Raw genomic sequence first — 13,980 nt, forward strand, 5'->3', positions numbered from 1 at the left:
AACATGTGCAGACAGCTCATTTTAAACCAGGGTTCTTCTGCGGATTGAACTGATAAATTATTTTTGTTTTTACTGAATTAGTTTTATAGTTGTAAAAAATAAACTGTAGAATGCTGTTTATCTCCGTAGATGCCTGCTCACTCACTCGCTCATCACCTACTTACCATCAAATACAATGAACACACTCTTTGGCTGGAAAATGCCACCAGACATTTCAGAGACGGAAGACACTCAGTCCAATCCTTGCACCCATCTTTTTTCATTACAAAACAAACCAAGAAAGCCAGTTCTGGAAATAAACCTAAAATAGTGCTGGAAGCACCCTTGGTTAGGCAACTAAATCTGCCTAGCACATTCAACAAGCATTGTAAAAGCGTGGAGCAGGCCTGTGGAATTGCACAAACGTCACCCTGGGGGAGGCCACCCAAGCACGGGGAATGGCTCATTTGCATGAATTGCTAACTGCAGTGTGTTCCTGCCCCTTGCCAGGCAGCAGAGAGGCGTCGGCATCCTAACGTTGACGATGATGAGAGTGGACGCACATCAGGGTGGTCTGAACAGAGGTGCCACCTGCATCTCATCAACCTGGTGACAGAGCACAGGGGAGCTCCCCCTTTCCCAGCCTCGGTGACCTCCCCAGGCCCTCCCTGCCATTTGAAAAGGCAGTCACACAGTCGTCACCAACAACTGGAAAATCAGAGCCCACCGACAAGCAAGCATGAGACACTGAGTCTGAAATAACCATCCCCCAAACAGGCCCACCAACACACAATGCATCAGCACTTTACAGGGAACATTGAAATGCATAATATGAAGATTATTTTTTTTTAAAGTGGCAATAGCAGAGTTGGGAGAAAGGAGTGGGAAGGGCCTGGTGGTCCAGGAGAGATTACAAAAGCAGGTCCGTTACCATACACAGTAGTACGCGTCTACACACGGAAACGCACATGTTGCCCAGCCCCAGTCCTCAGAGGTCAAACCCCATGACAGGCCTGGAAACGGGACATACAGTGTGTCTGAGCGTGACTTCTATGGCTTCCAGATGATGAATGGGGTCTTCTACAGTAGGGGGAGTGCGGCCCCTTCTGTATCTCACCCACGGTGGGACTGGTCTATATCCGGGCCTTAGCTGACTCCCCAATTCAAAGGAAAGTAAAGCACAACAAATCTGAGACCTGTTTCTCAGGCAGCAGCGAAACTTAATGCAAACTGCAGAGGCTTTGCCATGGAGATTTATATTCCGTCCTGAGGGTTTCTGCCGCTTACTTCCAAAAGAGAGTCAGCAGGTCCCCTTGTCGCAAGTTCAACCTTCCAATTCAGATGGGGACTTCTGTAAACATTTTCTACTCAGAGCAATTTGATGTTATTTCTAAGGAAATCTTGCCCTCTAGCTTTGAAATCTCAATACTGAGTTCAGCCTGGTGGAAGAGCTGCATGGCGGCACATACACGGATGAACGCCGCCATCTAGTGGATAGCTGTCATATGACACCCTAACTACATCAAAATTTTTCCCTGAAAAAAAGGAAAAGGGCTAAAGGATGTCTCTAAGACAACATTAATGTGTATATGTATACACATACATACATATACATACACACACAAATATATATATATGGATTTGGCTTGAAGTATTTGACTTGACTCAATGGCATTACTTATACCCTGTTGCTGAGTAAAAGAAAACGATTTTTTCCCTCCTCTGAAACATGTACTGCAAAAGTTGAAAACCGCAACAATATCAGCTGAGATGGGAAATGATGTGGTTGAAGCTTGTCCTCTCTGAAGCTCATGTTGAAATGTAGCCGTCATTGTAACTGTGTAAAGAAGGAGGCACATTCAAGAGGTGATCAGACCAGAGGGCTTTGTCCTTGCCGTCAGATCTAGACCATTCTCAAGAGAGCAGGTTGTGACCCAGGAGGCCTTGCCTTTCACATCTGCTCTCTGGTCTGCTGACTTGCACAGCAGGATGAGGCAGCCCGAAGGCCCTCCGTGGAGGCCGGCGCCCCGTCACGGAGTTCCACACCCCAGAACCACCAGCTAACATCTTCCTATTCATTGTAATTCCCCTGGTCTGTGCAGGTTTGTTCTCCCAACCCTAAGCAGATTAAAATAGGGATGGACTGTCTTTCATTCAAACTCTAATTGCAATGGCTAGCACGTGGGGAAATTTCAGTTTATATCTTCTTAATGATTGGAAAGTTAATTCCAACAAATGTTGTACTTGAAACAACAATGGTGCTGTCACAGCAGTTAATGATGTTGAAAGAAATGAACATGTAGACTTGTGATAACAAGAACAATAACTGGATGTGTTGAGACTTCCCAGTTAGCCACTGAGGCCATGTCACCTTGGAGATAGACACCTCTCATTCCCTAGCTTCCTCTAGAACATGCTGGAAGGGAAGTGTTTGGGGTTTGGAAGAGGTTCCATGGCTACAGCTGTGGGTGTGATGGCACTCAGATGAGGAAGTGCGAAGTATTCACTCATCCATTCATTCCCTAAGTACTTGCTACTTATTCGTTTATGCAAAACGCTGCACTAAACAGTGTGGGAACAAATGAACATTTTTACTCCTGAATAAAATATGAACTCACACTGAAGTTGTCAAATACACTGGTTATACAATAGGGTGTGGACCTTTCTGCTACTGTGTATACCTACCATGTCAGGATAAACTCATGACAGAATGATGGCCTTGTGTCTGGTGTTGAAGGATTATATTCTTGTAATCATCTAGGGTGAAACAGTCGGGGGAAGGAGGCTTGAGGGAGGGGAAACTCCTGAGCCTAAGGAACCATTCCATGAAAAACAGAAAGAAAAGAGAAGGAAAAAAAAAAAAAAAAAAACAGGACAAAGGCAGCTTCTATCCCAGGGAACTTTCTGCGGCTGGCAAACTGGGCTCTCAGGTATTTCCTGAGGCACCATCCCTCAGTGGAGCTCTAACTCAGCTCTTATTGGATAAGCGTCACTTTTTAGTGACAAAGTCATGAAATAATGATGATGACGAAGGCATAGCTCGGCAGTTTCCACGTCAACCTGTGAGCACAGAATACAGAAGAGCTTTGTAATTCACAGGTAATGAGGAAAAGAAACTTCCACATAACAGAGAATAGACTAAAATGAAGCATCCGGCTAGTGACAGTTGGGTACTCTAAGCAGCTGTGATGAGTTTTTCCTGGGGCCCAGTAGGGGTGTAGGGGGTCTAGCCATGTGGAGACTGCTTCTGACACTTTATAAATTATCCCCATACAATTCTCTCTCCCCATTGTCCTCTGCACTAGGAAAGGGAGTTCAGCCGTACCAGTCCCAGACGATGAAGCATGTGGACATGTAGCCTGTTAGTGTTTATTGTAAATGGGAAAATGTGCCACCCATGACTCGACTTTGTAGCTTCTCAAAAGAAAAGATTAAAATCGGCCCGGTAAAGATGTGTGTCTGAGATGAATTTCAAAAGTCTCCCAGTAATCCTGATATGATGGAAAGCTTTCCCTGTGGCCTTGCTCCTGAAGCTCACTTACAGAAACAGGCTTCACTACAAGCTGGTGGCAAAGCAAGAGTGTGGGAATGAAGGGATGGCAGGGAGATGGTCCTTTGCGTGAAGTCTCAGCTGTCTTTCAGACATAATCAACTTCACTGAAAAATATCCCTATCATAAGGAATTCCTTCGATGCCCATGGCCTAAGGGAATGACAACAGGCACGAGACTATCTCCAACAGTCACTTGCAATTTACAATCATGATGTATTTTATGTATGTGTTCTCAGAGTACCGTGTGGCAATGCCACCCCTTCTGCTTCACGATGCTCAAGCAAACCTGTGCCTTGGCTGACACGATCGTGGTGACGAGCAGGGGGTGAGAACTCAAATCCAGCCTTTCAGCATCAACCCTGTCCTCACCACCACACCACACATACTATTTTAGAACAGGACCCTCAACTGCTTGCCTGTGGATGAGCCATCTCCTCCACTGGAAGATGAACGTGCAAAGTTAAAGGCCACTTTTGTCACATAGGCCATGGAACCCACTGCCTGGAACTTGAGTAGATTAAAAAAAAAAAAAGTAGTCTCCAAAGATTCCCAAATATACCAAGAGGACACTGAGTTATATTGAGTATGAGGGAGAAAGGAGATTGAACAAAGCAGATTTTGGCAGTGTATTTAAACATTTTTTTTTAATTTGCTTATCTTCATTTTACTTGAAAGGAAGAAGGAGAGAGAAAGTGACAAAGAGAAAGGAGGAGGGAGAGGTTTTCTGTCTGCTGGTTCACTCCCCAAATTCCCACACTGACTGAGGCTGGGGTGGCTGAAGCCGGGAGCCCACGTTCCATTAGGAATTCCCCCATGGGTGGCAGAGGCCCAAGTACTTAAACCATCACCTTTGGACATCCATGATGCCCATTAGCACGAAGCCAGATTGGCACTGGGGCAACTAGAACTCTTAAAGCAGTGATGCAGGATGCCATCATGCCAGGTGGCATCTTAACCACAGCCTTAACTGTCCATCCTCTGGATAATGTCTTGGGTCTACATTTTTTATGCCCCGACTTATTCCACAAGTCGAGAAGGAACTTTCCTGTTCGCTTTTTCAAGGGTCATGTAACTTGATGTCATAGGTAGTAATGACATCATTTTGCTCTTAAGACAACTCTCAGAAATGTGATGCTGTTGTTTGGGATAGGTTCAGAGAGATTCAGTGGTTTGCCCAAAGCGGTGGGAATAGTGAAGAGTTTAGCTAGACTGACCCAGAGTCTTTTGAACTAGACCCACTGTGCATGGCATCCCCTCTTGCTGTTTCGCTGCCAGAGCCTTTACAGACAAAAGATTGCTACCTTTTGGGAGCAGGGATCCAGGGAGCAGAGGTCCTTGCCTATGGGTCTTGTTACAAGGTCAGTGGAAAATCCAGAGATACTTCAGGTCTCCTGCACCTGAGCTGGGTGTGGGACAAGAGTTTACTAAGCACTACTGCTCGCAACTTGACAGCAGGTCACCTCACACTGTTCTGCCAGTGGCAAGTGACAGGTTGTGGATCTGGCTGGTGATACAGTAATTGAGTGTGATCAGATGACAAACAAAGAGACAAGAAGTTAATGATGTGTTGCCTTGTTAAGCCTAGCTTGCCACGCCTCATTAGATTTAAAAGAGTTATCTGAGACAGGGTAATTATCAGAGACACTAAAACTGTTGTATAAAAGATGTTTTAAAAAGCCAGTATCAAAGAGAAATAATTAACTACTTAATAGGGCATCCACTAAGCTGCTTGGACCAGGAGTCAGCTCTTTGGTCTTTCTCCTCCCTCATCTGCTACTCCTCTCCAGTGCCCGCTCTGCCCATGGTCCCAGTCCTCCTGCAGCTCCTCAGCACGGATCCTGCTTGACTCTGCTGACACCTGCTGTTCCGGGGATACCTTCCTCTTGCCTGGAGCATTCTTTTCACCCCCTGTCTCTCAGAGCCATTGCACTGCACAAAGGGGATGCAGTCCCTGTTGCCACATCCCCAGGCTGGTCCCTTTGCCCCATGGTTTCCTCTTCTCCTGGGTAGACTCCCACCTCTCCCGGGTGTGTGTTACTGTATCAGAGAGCCTCTGCTATGTGACTGCCTCACAGTGTCCCAAATCAGTCCTCGTCTAACTTCCTGTGGAAGAACTGCAGTACACATTCCACTTGTTATTTCCTTAGTGTTTTATAGGTCTCATCTGCCCAATGAGATTCATAGGATAAGGTCAGGTTCTCCAGTACGCTTTTCTTTTCCCCAAAATTTTCCATGGTGTTGATCAATCAGAAGATTGCTTGTAAGTATTCGTGAAAAAGTGGAAGTCTAAAAATAAAATAAATCTTTTTTTAAAAAGATTTAAAAAGAAAAGAAGTAAAAACAAAGGCTATTTGGTGCCCCCAAAAAATGAATCCATGAGTATTTTTTCCTAATATACATTTTCATTAAGTTTTTAAAGGCTCTACATACATGAATAACATCCAATGAATGTTTTTATCAATATGGTTTATGCAAAATGACATTGGCTTTTTCGTGTCGGTTCTTAGATCCTGGTATACGTATAGAGTCCATTTAAAGGATATTGTCCAAAATGACTAATGCAGCTACATTAAACATAATTAATTAGTGGCTAGCTGGAAAAGACACCGAGAATGTCCTGAAATAGATTGGTGGCTGCCTTACTCTAATGAGTTGAATTATTTTATTGAAACTTTTTGTATTTACTCAATAGGTGCCAGTATTTTTTCTAGAGGCACTATTTTATTTACCTCATCTCAAAATGAATGAACAGAACTGGGGTAGGGAGTAGAAGAAAAACAAGGCTTTAAGTACACTAGTTGCATTCAAATATTGTGAGTTGGCAGTTGAACTGTAGAACAGCACTTTTGTTCTCTTGTGAGAAAGAGAAAGAAACATATAACTGTGTTTCCAACAGGTACATGACTCAAAAACCGGAAGGTTGACTGCCTCTTGATATCCACAATCTCAGGAAATTCATTTCACGAAAGGTTTTAACATTTTTTGGGGGGAATACATTTTTTTATCTTAAAGGATTCAACTATCCCTTCTTAAATAAAGACGAAGTATGGTTACAGAGGAGAGGAAATATCCAAGCTATTGTCAACATAGACTGTTTGCTTCAGGCTTTGTATTTGTACTTGTACAAATAGCATATCATAGTACTAAAACATCAGCCATCTGGCTCTAAAATGCAAGACACATCAGAGCTGCAGTGTGGCTCCATTGAGTGGTGTTAACTCTGGAAGTCTTTACAAAATCGGTGTGTGAAGTCAAGATTTCCATGGCCTGTTTTGAGAACTATTCTTTCTCTTCATTATTTCCCTTCCCTTCATTTTTTTCTACACAAGAAAGAATTGACATTCTTCCATGTAACATCCAGTTTCATCCCTTGACTCATGTCAGTTCCTTGCAATGTTACTGCCCATGAATCATGTACTTTTGATAACAGAAGCTAAAAGATGTGTACATCACAATTTAAGTTATTTTTAAAAAGATAAAAATTTTTATTGGAAAAGCAGATATATAGAGAGGAGAAACAGAATCATCTTCTGTCCATTGCTCACTCCCCAAGTGAGTCAGCAATGGCTGCAACTGAGTTAAACTGAAGCCAGGTGACAACTTTTTTCAGATCTCCCACATGGGTGAAGGGTCCCAAAGTTTCTGGCCATCCTCGACTGCTTTCCCAGGCCACAAGCAGGGAGTTGAAAGGGAAGTGGAGCAGCTGGGATATGAACCAGTGCTCACATGGGATCCTGGTGTGCGCAAGGCGAGGACTTTAGCCATTTAGTTAATCTGTCTTCAAGATTGTGCTAACAAACAGATTGTTTTTCCAAATCAGAGTGCAAGTCTTCCTTAAAATGTCAGTAATCATGAGATTAGAGTAACAGTGTTCAGTTTCAGGAAAGCTGCTGTGATAGTGATGGTTGTGGATGTTTGGGCAGATGTCCACTTGACCTGGATTTGCTGTTGTGTTATTGTCATCGTCTGCATCTTTCTGCCTTCTACTCTCCCACTAACTCCAGGGTAACTGAGCTTCAAGAGAACGCCACGAAGTCAAAAGATTTTTCTTAAGACTAATAAACGTAGAAAACCTTAAACCATTCGAGTCATAACACAGGGTCTCCTGGTGCTGGAAATTTTCTGTACATTTCAGAAATGTGGGCACTCATTATACTTAGGCTTAAAGTAGTTCAAATGAAGAACTTTGTTCAAGTAATTTAGTTAAGGCAGAAGAAAAAGAAAACCTCACAATGTCAACAAGTTAAATCTTATAAATGAACACCTAAAACAGTATTTCTTGTCTTTTTGGAAGCAATGATTTCCTATAAGAAGAGGATATCTGAAAATTCCTGAAAACAAAAGTGCAATTTCTATTCAGGAAAGAATATTACAGGTGCAGACATACATCTTTAACTTTATTTAAAGGATTCAAAACCCATTTTATATTCAAAAGGACGAGTGAACTCCCTAGTTGTAAATCATAAACTCATGTTAAAAAGTGTTGATTTAGAAATACCTAAAAAGAGGTTATGCGTCATTTTTTCAAGTTTTTTTTCCATTGGAATGGCAGATTTACAGAGAGAAGGAGAGACAGGAGAAAGATCTTTTGTGTGCTGGTTCACTCCCTGAGTGGCCACAATGGCCAGAGCTGAACCAATCCGAGCTGAGCCAGGAACTTCTTCCAGGTCTTTTACTGAGGTACAGGATCCCATGACTTTGGGCTGTCCTCTACTGCTTTCCCAGGCCACAGGCTGGAGGCAGGATGGAAAGTGGAGCAGGTGGGACATGAACTGGAGCCCATATGGGTTCTTGGCACTTGCAAGGCAAGGATTTAGCACTGAGCCATCATTTTACAGATTACCAGGAACTGGAGTGGGGATTTGGTGTACTAGTTAAGACACTGCTTGGGATGCCCACAGCCCAAATTGGAGGGCCTGGATTTGAGTCCTGGCTCTGATCTCAGCTTCAGCTTCCTGTTCATACACTGCTGAAAGGCATCAGATAGTGGCTCAAGTTATTGGGTTCCTGACATACACCTGGAAGCTCCAGTTTGAATTTCTAGCCCTTGTGTCTGACTTGGCCCAGCCATAGTCCTTGGTGTTTGCGGATTCAACCAACAGATTAGAAATCTCTTTGTGTGTGTCAGTCTCTGCCTCTCTGTTTACTTATATTAACAAAAAAATGTTTTCAAAAAGCTCCCAGGAATCAGGCTTGGCACGATAGTCTAGTGGCTAAATTCTTGCCTTGCATATACCAGGATCCTGTGCGGACACCAGTTCGTGTCCCTGGTGCTCCACTTCCCATCCAGCTCCCAGCTTGTGGCCCAAAGCCTTGGGACCCTGCACCCATATGGGAAACCTGGAAGAGGCTCCTAACACTTGACTTCAGATTGGCTCAGCTCCAGCTGTTGTGGCCACTTGGGGAGTGAACCAGCAGACATAAGAAACATACGATCTTTCTCTTTGTATCTCTGTATCTCTGACTTTCAAAAATAAAATAAAATCAATATTTTTTAAAAAGTTTCCAGGAATCAAGCACAAATACGGAGAGATAAGATTTTATTTCAAACAAATGAATTTGATTTAACTCTTTTATTCCAGGATGTCTGAGCTGAATTTCTATCTTTGGGTGCACAGAATCAAATCGTTTGATTTTGGAAGCACAATAACTGCATAGAATGTTGATTTCACAGGTGCTGAAACAAAAACTTCTTCAAGTTTAAGAGCTCATGTTTTTGAAACAGTGAACCAAAATCCTGAAAGCATTTGGGCTAAAATTAGGCCTTGAGGGAATTATCTGGTTCCTCCTTCATTTCACATCTACAAAACATGTAAGGAAGGGTGAGACTTCCTAAGTGGAATGTTGTGAAACATGATGAAGCCAGGGAAAAACTTTCACATGGTGCATTTTATTGGTGACTCCTATACATTTTTCTTTATAAATCTATTCACTCAACAGTTTCCCCCCAATTGCAAATTATGTTTTGAGAAAATAATTTTGTTCCATTGTCCATGTGTGTTGCCAGTTGTATTTGGATTTCTGTCATTTATCCCATGGGGGAGGAAGCTAGAAATCATAGAATTTTTGTACTGTAAAGCTTGACCCGATTCAGCCTCTCTTTTTAAAATAGATATGAAAAGTGAGGTGGGCCACATGCCAGCTCAGAGATGAGCTGCAAACTGGTGCAGCTCCTGTTTTCTATATTATGCTACAAATAAGCACAATGTGGCCCAAAGCAGCGACAATCACAGTGAATTCTTGGCACCAAGTGTGCAGCTTTCAAAAATTCTGTTTGTGGGGCAGTCACAGCAGCACAGTGGGCTAAGCCACTGGCTGGGACTTACTTGATCAGAATTCCTGGGAATGAGCCATGTGTCTGCTTCTGATCTAGCTTTCTGTTAATGTCTCTGGGAGGCAGCAGATCATGGTTCAAGTGCTTAGGCCCCTGCCACTCATGAGAGATCAGATAGTTGGAGACAGATGGACTCCTGGCTCCTGGCTTTTGCATGGCCCAGCCCTGGCTGTTACAGGTGTCTGGAGAATGAACAAATGGATGGTAGATTCTCTCTCTCTCTCTGTCACTCTGCATTTCACATCAAATGAAGCTTAAAAAAACGATTGAAGACAATAACCAGGGACTAAGGTGAGGTTAGTTTATATACAAATACAGATGATGCTTCCTGGAAGGAAATGTAATGTTTAATTATGGACAAGAAATCATTCCACATACTTCTTGAGTGTCATTGTCATGCTCATGGTGAAAGGTCGGTGTGGAGGAAGAAGTCCACAAATACGGCTCTCTGGATTAAGCTAGAAACATGAGGAAACAGGATGGGAAGCGGTTCACAATGGTTCCAGGCAGAATCTCATTTTCTCAATCATACCAAGCAGCTCCAAAAATTTTTCCTTAATCCTGTGAAGTAACCCTGTGTAGGAATCAGGAAAAGAAGAAGGTAGGAGTGGAAGGTTACTGCAAGGAGAAAGGGAAGTGCAAAACACCCCCACCTTGTAGTACACTTGTCACAGCCTGAGAATAAAGATATGCACAGAAGTTCCTTTTTTAATGCTTGCTTGATCAATGTAGTAGAATTCATTGTGCTTGAACTTTCCAAATGGTTCCTGACCCAACAGCCCTAAGCAGGGAGGCCTCAGCTGGGCAATGTGGCTGCATTGCACCCTAACAACACAGACCCTGTATTACTTGCCCTCAAAGCTGAGAACTAAGCATAAACATAGCGAGATGACATGCAGCAGCCAGAGCTCTCAGTGATAGCAAGGATCACGATGATAAAATTAGGATGCACTAACATGTTGCTTGAGAGACTGGGAAATCCCCAGTCCCGTCACTGTCCTTTGTCTTGCCTGGCTTTTTATTTCAGATTGTGGAAAAATGGGTTTAGGGAAGGTTATCAGCTGCACCTCCCTGGAGACACCACTATTGACCAAGACTAAACAAGCAAATAGGATCAGATAACCTACTAAAATAAAGCAGGGAAAGTCATTATACTTTTGCTTTATTGATCCAGCTCCTGGCTACATGGGGAAAACAACAGCAACAACCTACATTGTTAAAGCTGGAAATCTCTAAAGGTGCCGCAGCATGTTGTTAAAAAGCAGTGTGTTTATCTGCACATAGGAAACAAGACATTATACAGAGCAGGGGCCTCTGTAGGGTAGCCCAGCAATTGGCTTAACACCACCCAGTGCTGCACAGGCTAAGAAGAAGAGCAATCTCACGGGATGGGACAAGCACAGTTCAAAAACAATCCTGATGCAGTCTTTGTGAATAGGGAAATCGTGACTACAATTATTTTCTTTTGATCTCACATTCACCTATTATTGCATATACCTTTTCATCACAGCAACATTGTTTACAGAGGTCTTGAGAACAAGGTGTAGATGAACTTTCTTCACAATCCTGTATCAAGCTCATGAAATCCAAATGATTGTGAGCAACTGCCTGGTATTTTAGTTTGTTTTCTGCTGCTATTATTGAATTCTACAGACCAAGTGATTTACAAAGAATAAATGGCTGGTTGGGTCACAGTTCTGAAGGCTGGAAAGCTCAAGATCAGGCAGCTGGGTTGGGGCAGGTCCTTTATGGGGTTGGCAACTTTTTGTAGATGCCCATGGTGACACAGGACAGCCCAGGGAGAGGAGCATCTTAGCTTAGATCTCTGCTCCTTGTCTTATAAAGCTGTAGTCCCCTTGCATAGGAGTCCCAGCCTAAAGATCTCATTATTTTACAATGGTCTTTCTTACAAATGTTGTGGTTGGATTAGGTTTCTGTCCTCTTATTCCTCCCAAGGGAGATTAGATTTCAGAATGAATTTTGGTAGGAGTATTAAGCCAAGGCTGTACAATAATGTTTATCTAAATGTTAATATATTTCACTTAGACAATCTTGCCAATTTGTAAATTATCACTAGAGAAAAGAAAAGTATGAGATAACTGGAAAGATTAGTACTTTTATAGTACACAAGTATACACAGACACATATACATGTAGTTATATGGACAGTCTTTAAAAAGTTAATAATAAAAAAAAAATACCGGAGAATCAAGATGGCAGAACAGGGTAAGGACATGTTTAAATAGATGGAGAAATATTAGCCAGTATGAAGAAGAGAGGACACATTACAGGAAATAGGAGAGGACAGAACAACAGCAGATGGGCACCTGGAGATTGACAGACACAGGAAAGCAGCGAAAACAACCGTGTGGTGTTGCAGTGACTGATACCCCAGCAGTATTCAGTGAAGGGTAATCTGAACTGCACCAGCACCAGAACTCCACCAGCAACCAAGTGGAAGGGACATTCACCAGGAGCTCAGGAGGTGAACCCAGACAATGAACTGCCTGTCTTACTGGAAATAATACCAACTATGGCATTGTACAGGTTAAAATAGGTCCGTGTGGCCCTCAGACCTAATGGCCAACAGGTTCTGGCAAGATCAGCACCACCAACAACCTAGCTATATAGGACACCTGGTGTCTCTCTAATCCTGGGACCTGCTCCAACCAGAAGTGGGAGAAAGGTTGCAGAGACAATGATGCTGCCTCAGCACGGTATCACAAGACGTGGAGAGTGGTGAGCCAAGAGCTGGGCCTATGGAGACCATGGTGGAAATCTAACATAAAAACCTAGACCTGGAACTTGCTGGAGGTTGTGGCACAATTTGGCTGCAAGCAAAGAGCCATGTGCCAACTGCAATAAGTAAAATTGAACTGTAGATCTGTGGATGACACAGCTAAGAAACCTGCCCCAAGAACAATCTGCTAACCAGAAGTACAATGACCAAGAGCAAAAGAAGAGACAAAGGCACAATGAATATTACTGAAAACTCCCCTGCAAAGGAGCAAACCCTATGCAAATCTCAGAGTTCACTGAGGAAGACATCAAGAAAATGGGGCACACAGAATCCATAAGACTCATTTTAAAGATTCTGATCAACAATGAAAAGCACATACAAGAGTTCAAAGAATTTAAGGAAGCAATAAAGCAAATCAAGGCGGATATATCAGAAATTAAGAACACAGTAGAGCAAATTAAAAGTACAATGGAGAGTCTCCAAAATAGAATGAAGCCAGCAGAAGAAAGAATCTCAGAATTGGAAGATATTTCCTATTACCAAGGGGAAACAAACAGAAAGCTGGAAGCAGAGCTGGATCAGGCCAAAAAAAGTATCCAAGAATTGAAAGACACTATTAGGAGGTCTAATATAAGAGTTATGGGAGTTCCAGAAGGTGCAGAAAGAGAAGCTGAGTTTGCAAATGTATTTAATGAAATAATAAAGGAAAATTTCCCTAATCTAGAGAAAGAGTTGGGAAACAAGATCCAGGAGGGCACAGAACTCCCAACAGGCTTGATCAAAAGCGATCTTCACCAAGACACATGGCCATCAAGCTCTCTTCAATTGGACATTAAAAAAAAAAATGAAAAAAATCAATTGACATATAAAGGAATGCCAATTAAACTCACAGGAGATCTCTCACAGGAAACTCTACAGTCAAGAAGAGAATGGAGTGACATATTCCAGATTCTAAAAGAAAAAAATTGTTGGCCTAGGATAACATATTCAGCAAAGCTTTCTTCTGTCTTTGAAAATGAAATAAAATTCTTCCACAGTAAAGAAAAGTTAAAAGAATTTGCCTCTTCCAAGCCTGCCCTACAAATGATACTTCAAGATGTTCTCTTAACAGAGAAGAGGAATTGTACCCAATGAAACCAAAGGCAAATGGGAAGAACATCCCAGTAAAATGACAAGAGAAGGCTAAACCAATGAACAACCCATTCCTAAAATGACAGGACCAAAGTACCACCCATATACATTAAAATCTGAATGTAAATGGCTTAAGCTCAACCAAACGTCATAAATTAGTTGACTGGATTAAAAAACAAAACTGAACTGTTTATTGTCCGGAAGAGATGGAACACTGAATATAAAGCCAGAAATGGGAAGACTTT

This window comes from Ochotona princeps, chromosome 10, assembly GCF_030435755.1.
Source record: "Ochotona princeps isolate mOchPri1 chromosome 10, mOchPri1.hap1, whole genome shotgun sequence".
In the NCBI taxonomy this organism is placed as follows: Eukaryota; Metazoa; Chordata; class Mammalia; order Lagomorpha; family Ochotonidae; genus Ochotona; species Ochotona princeps.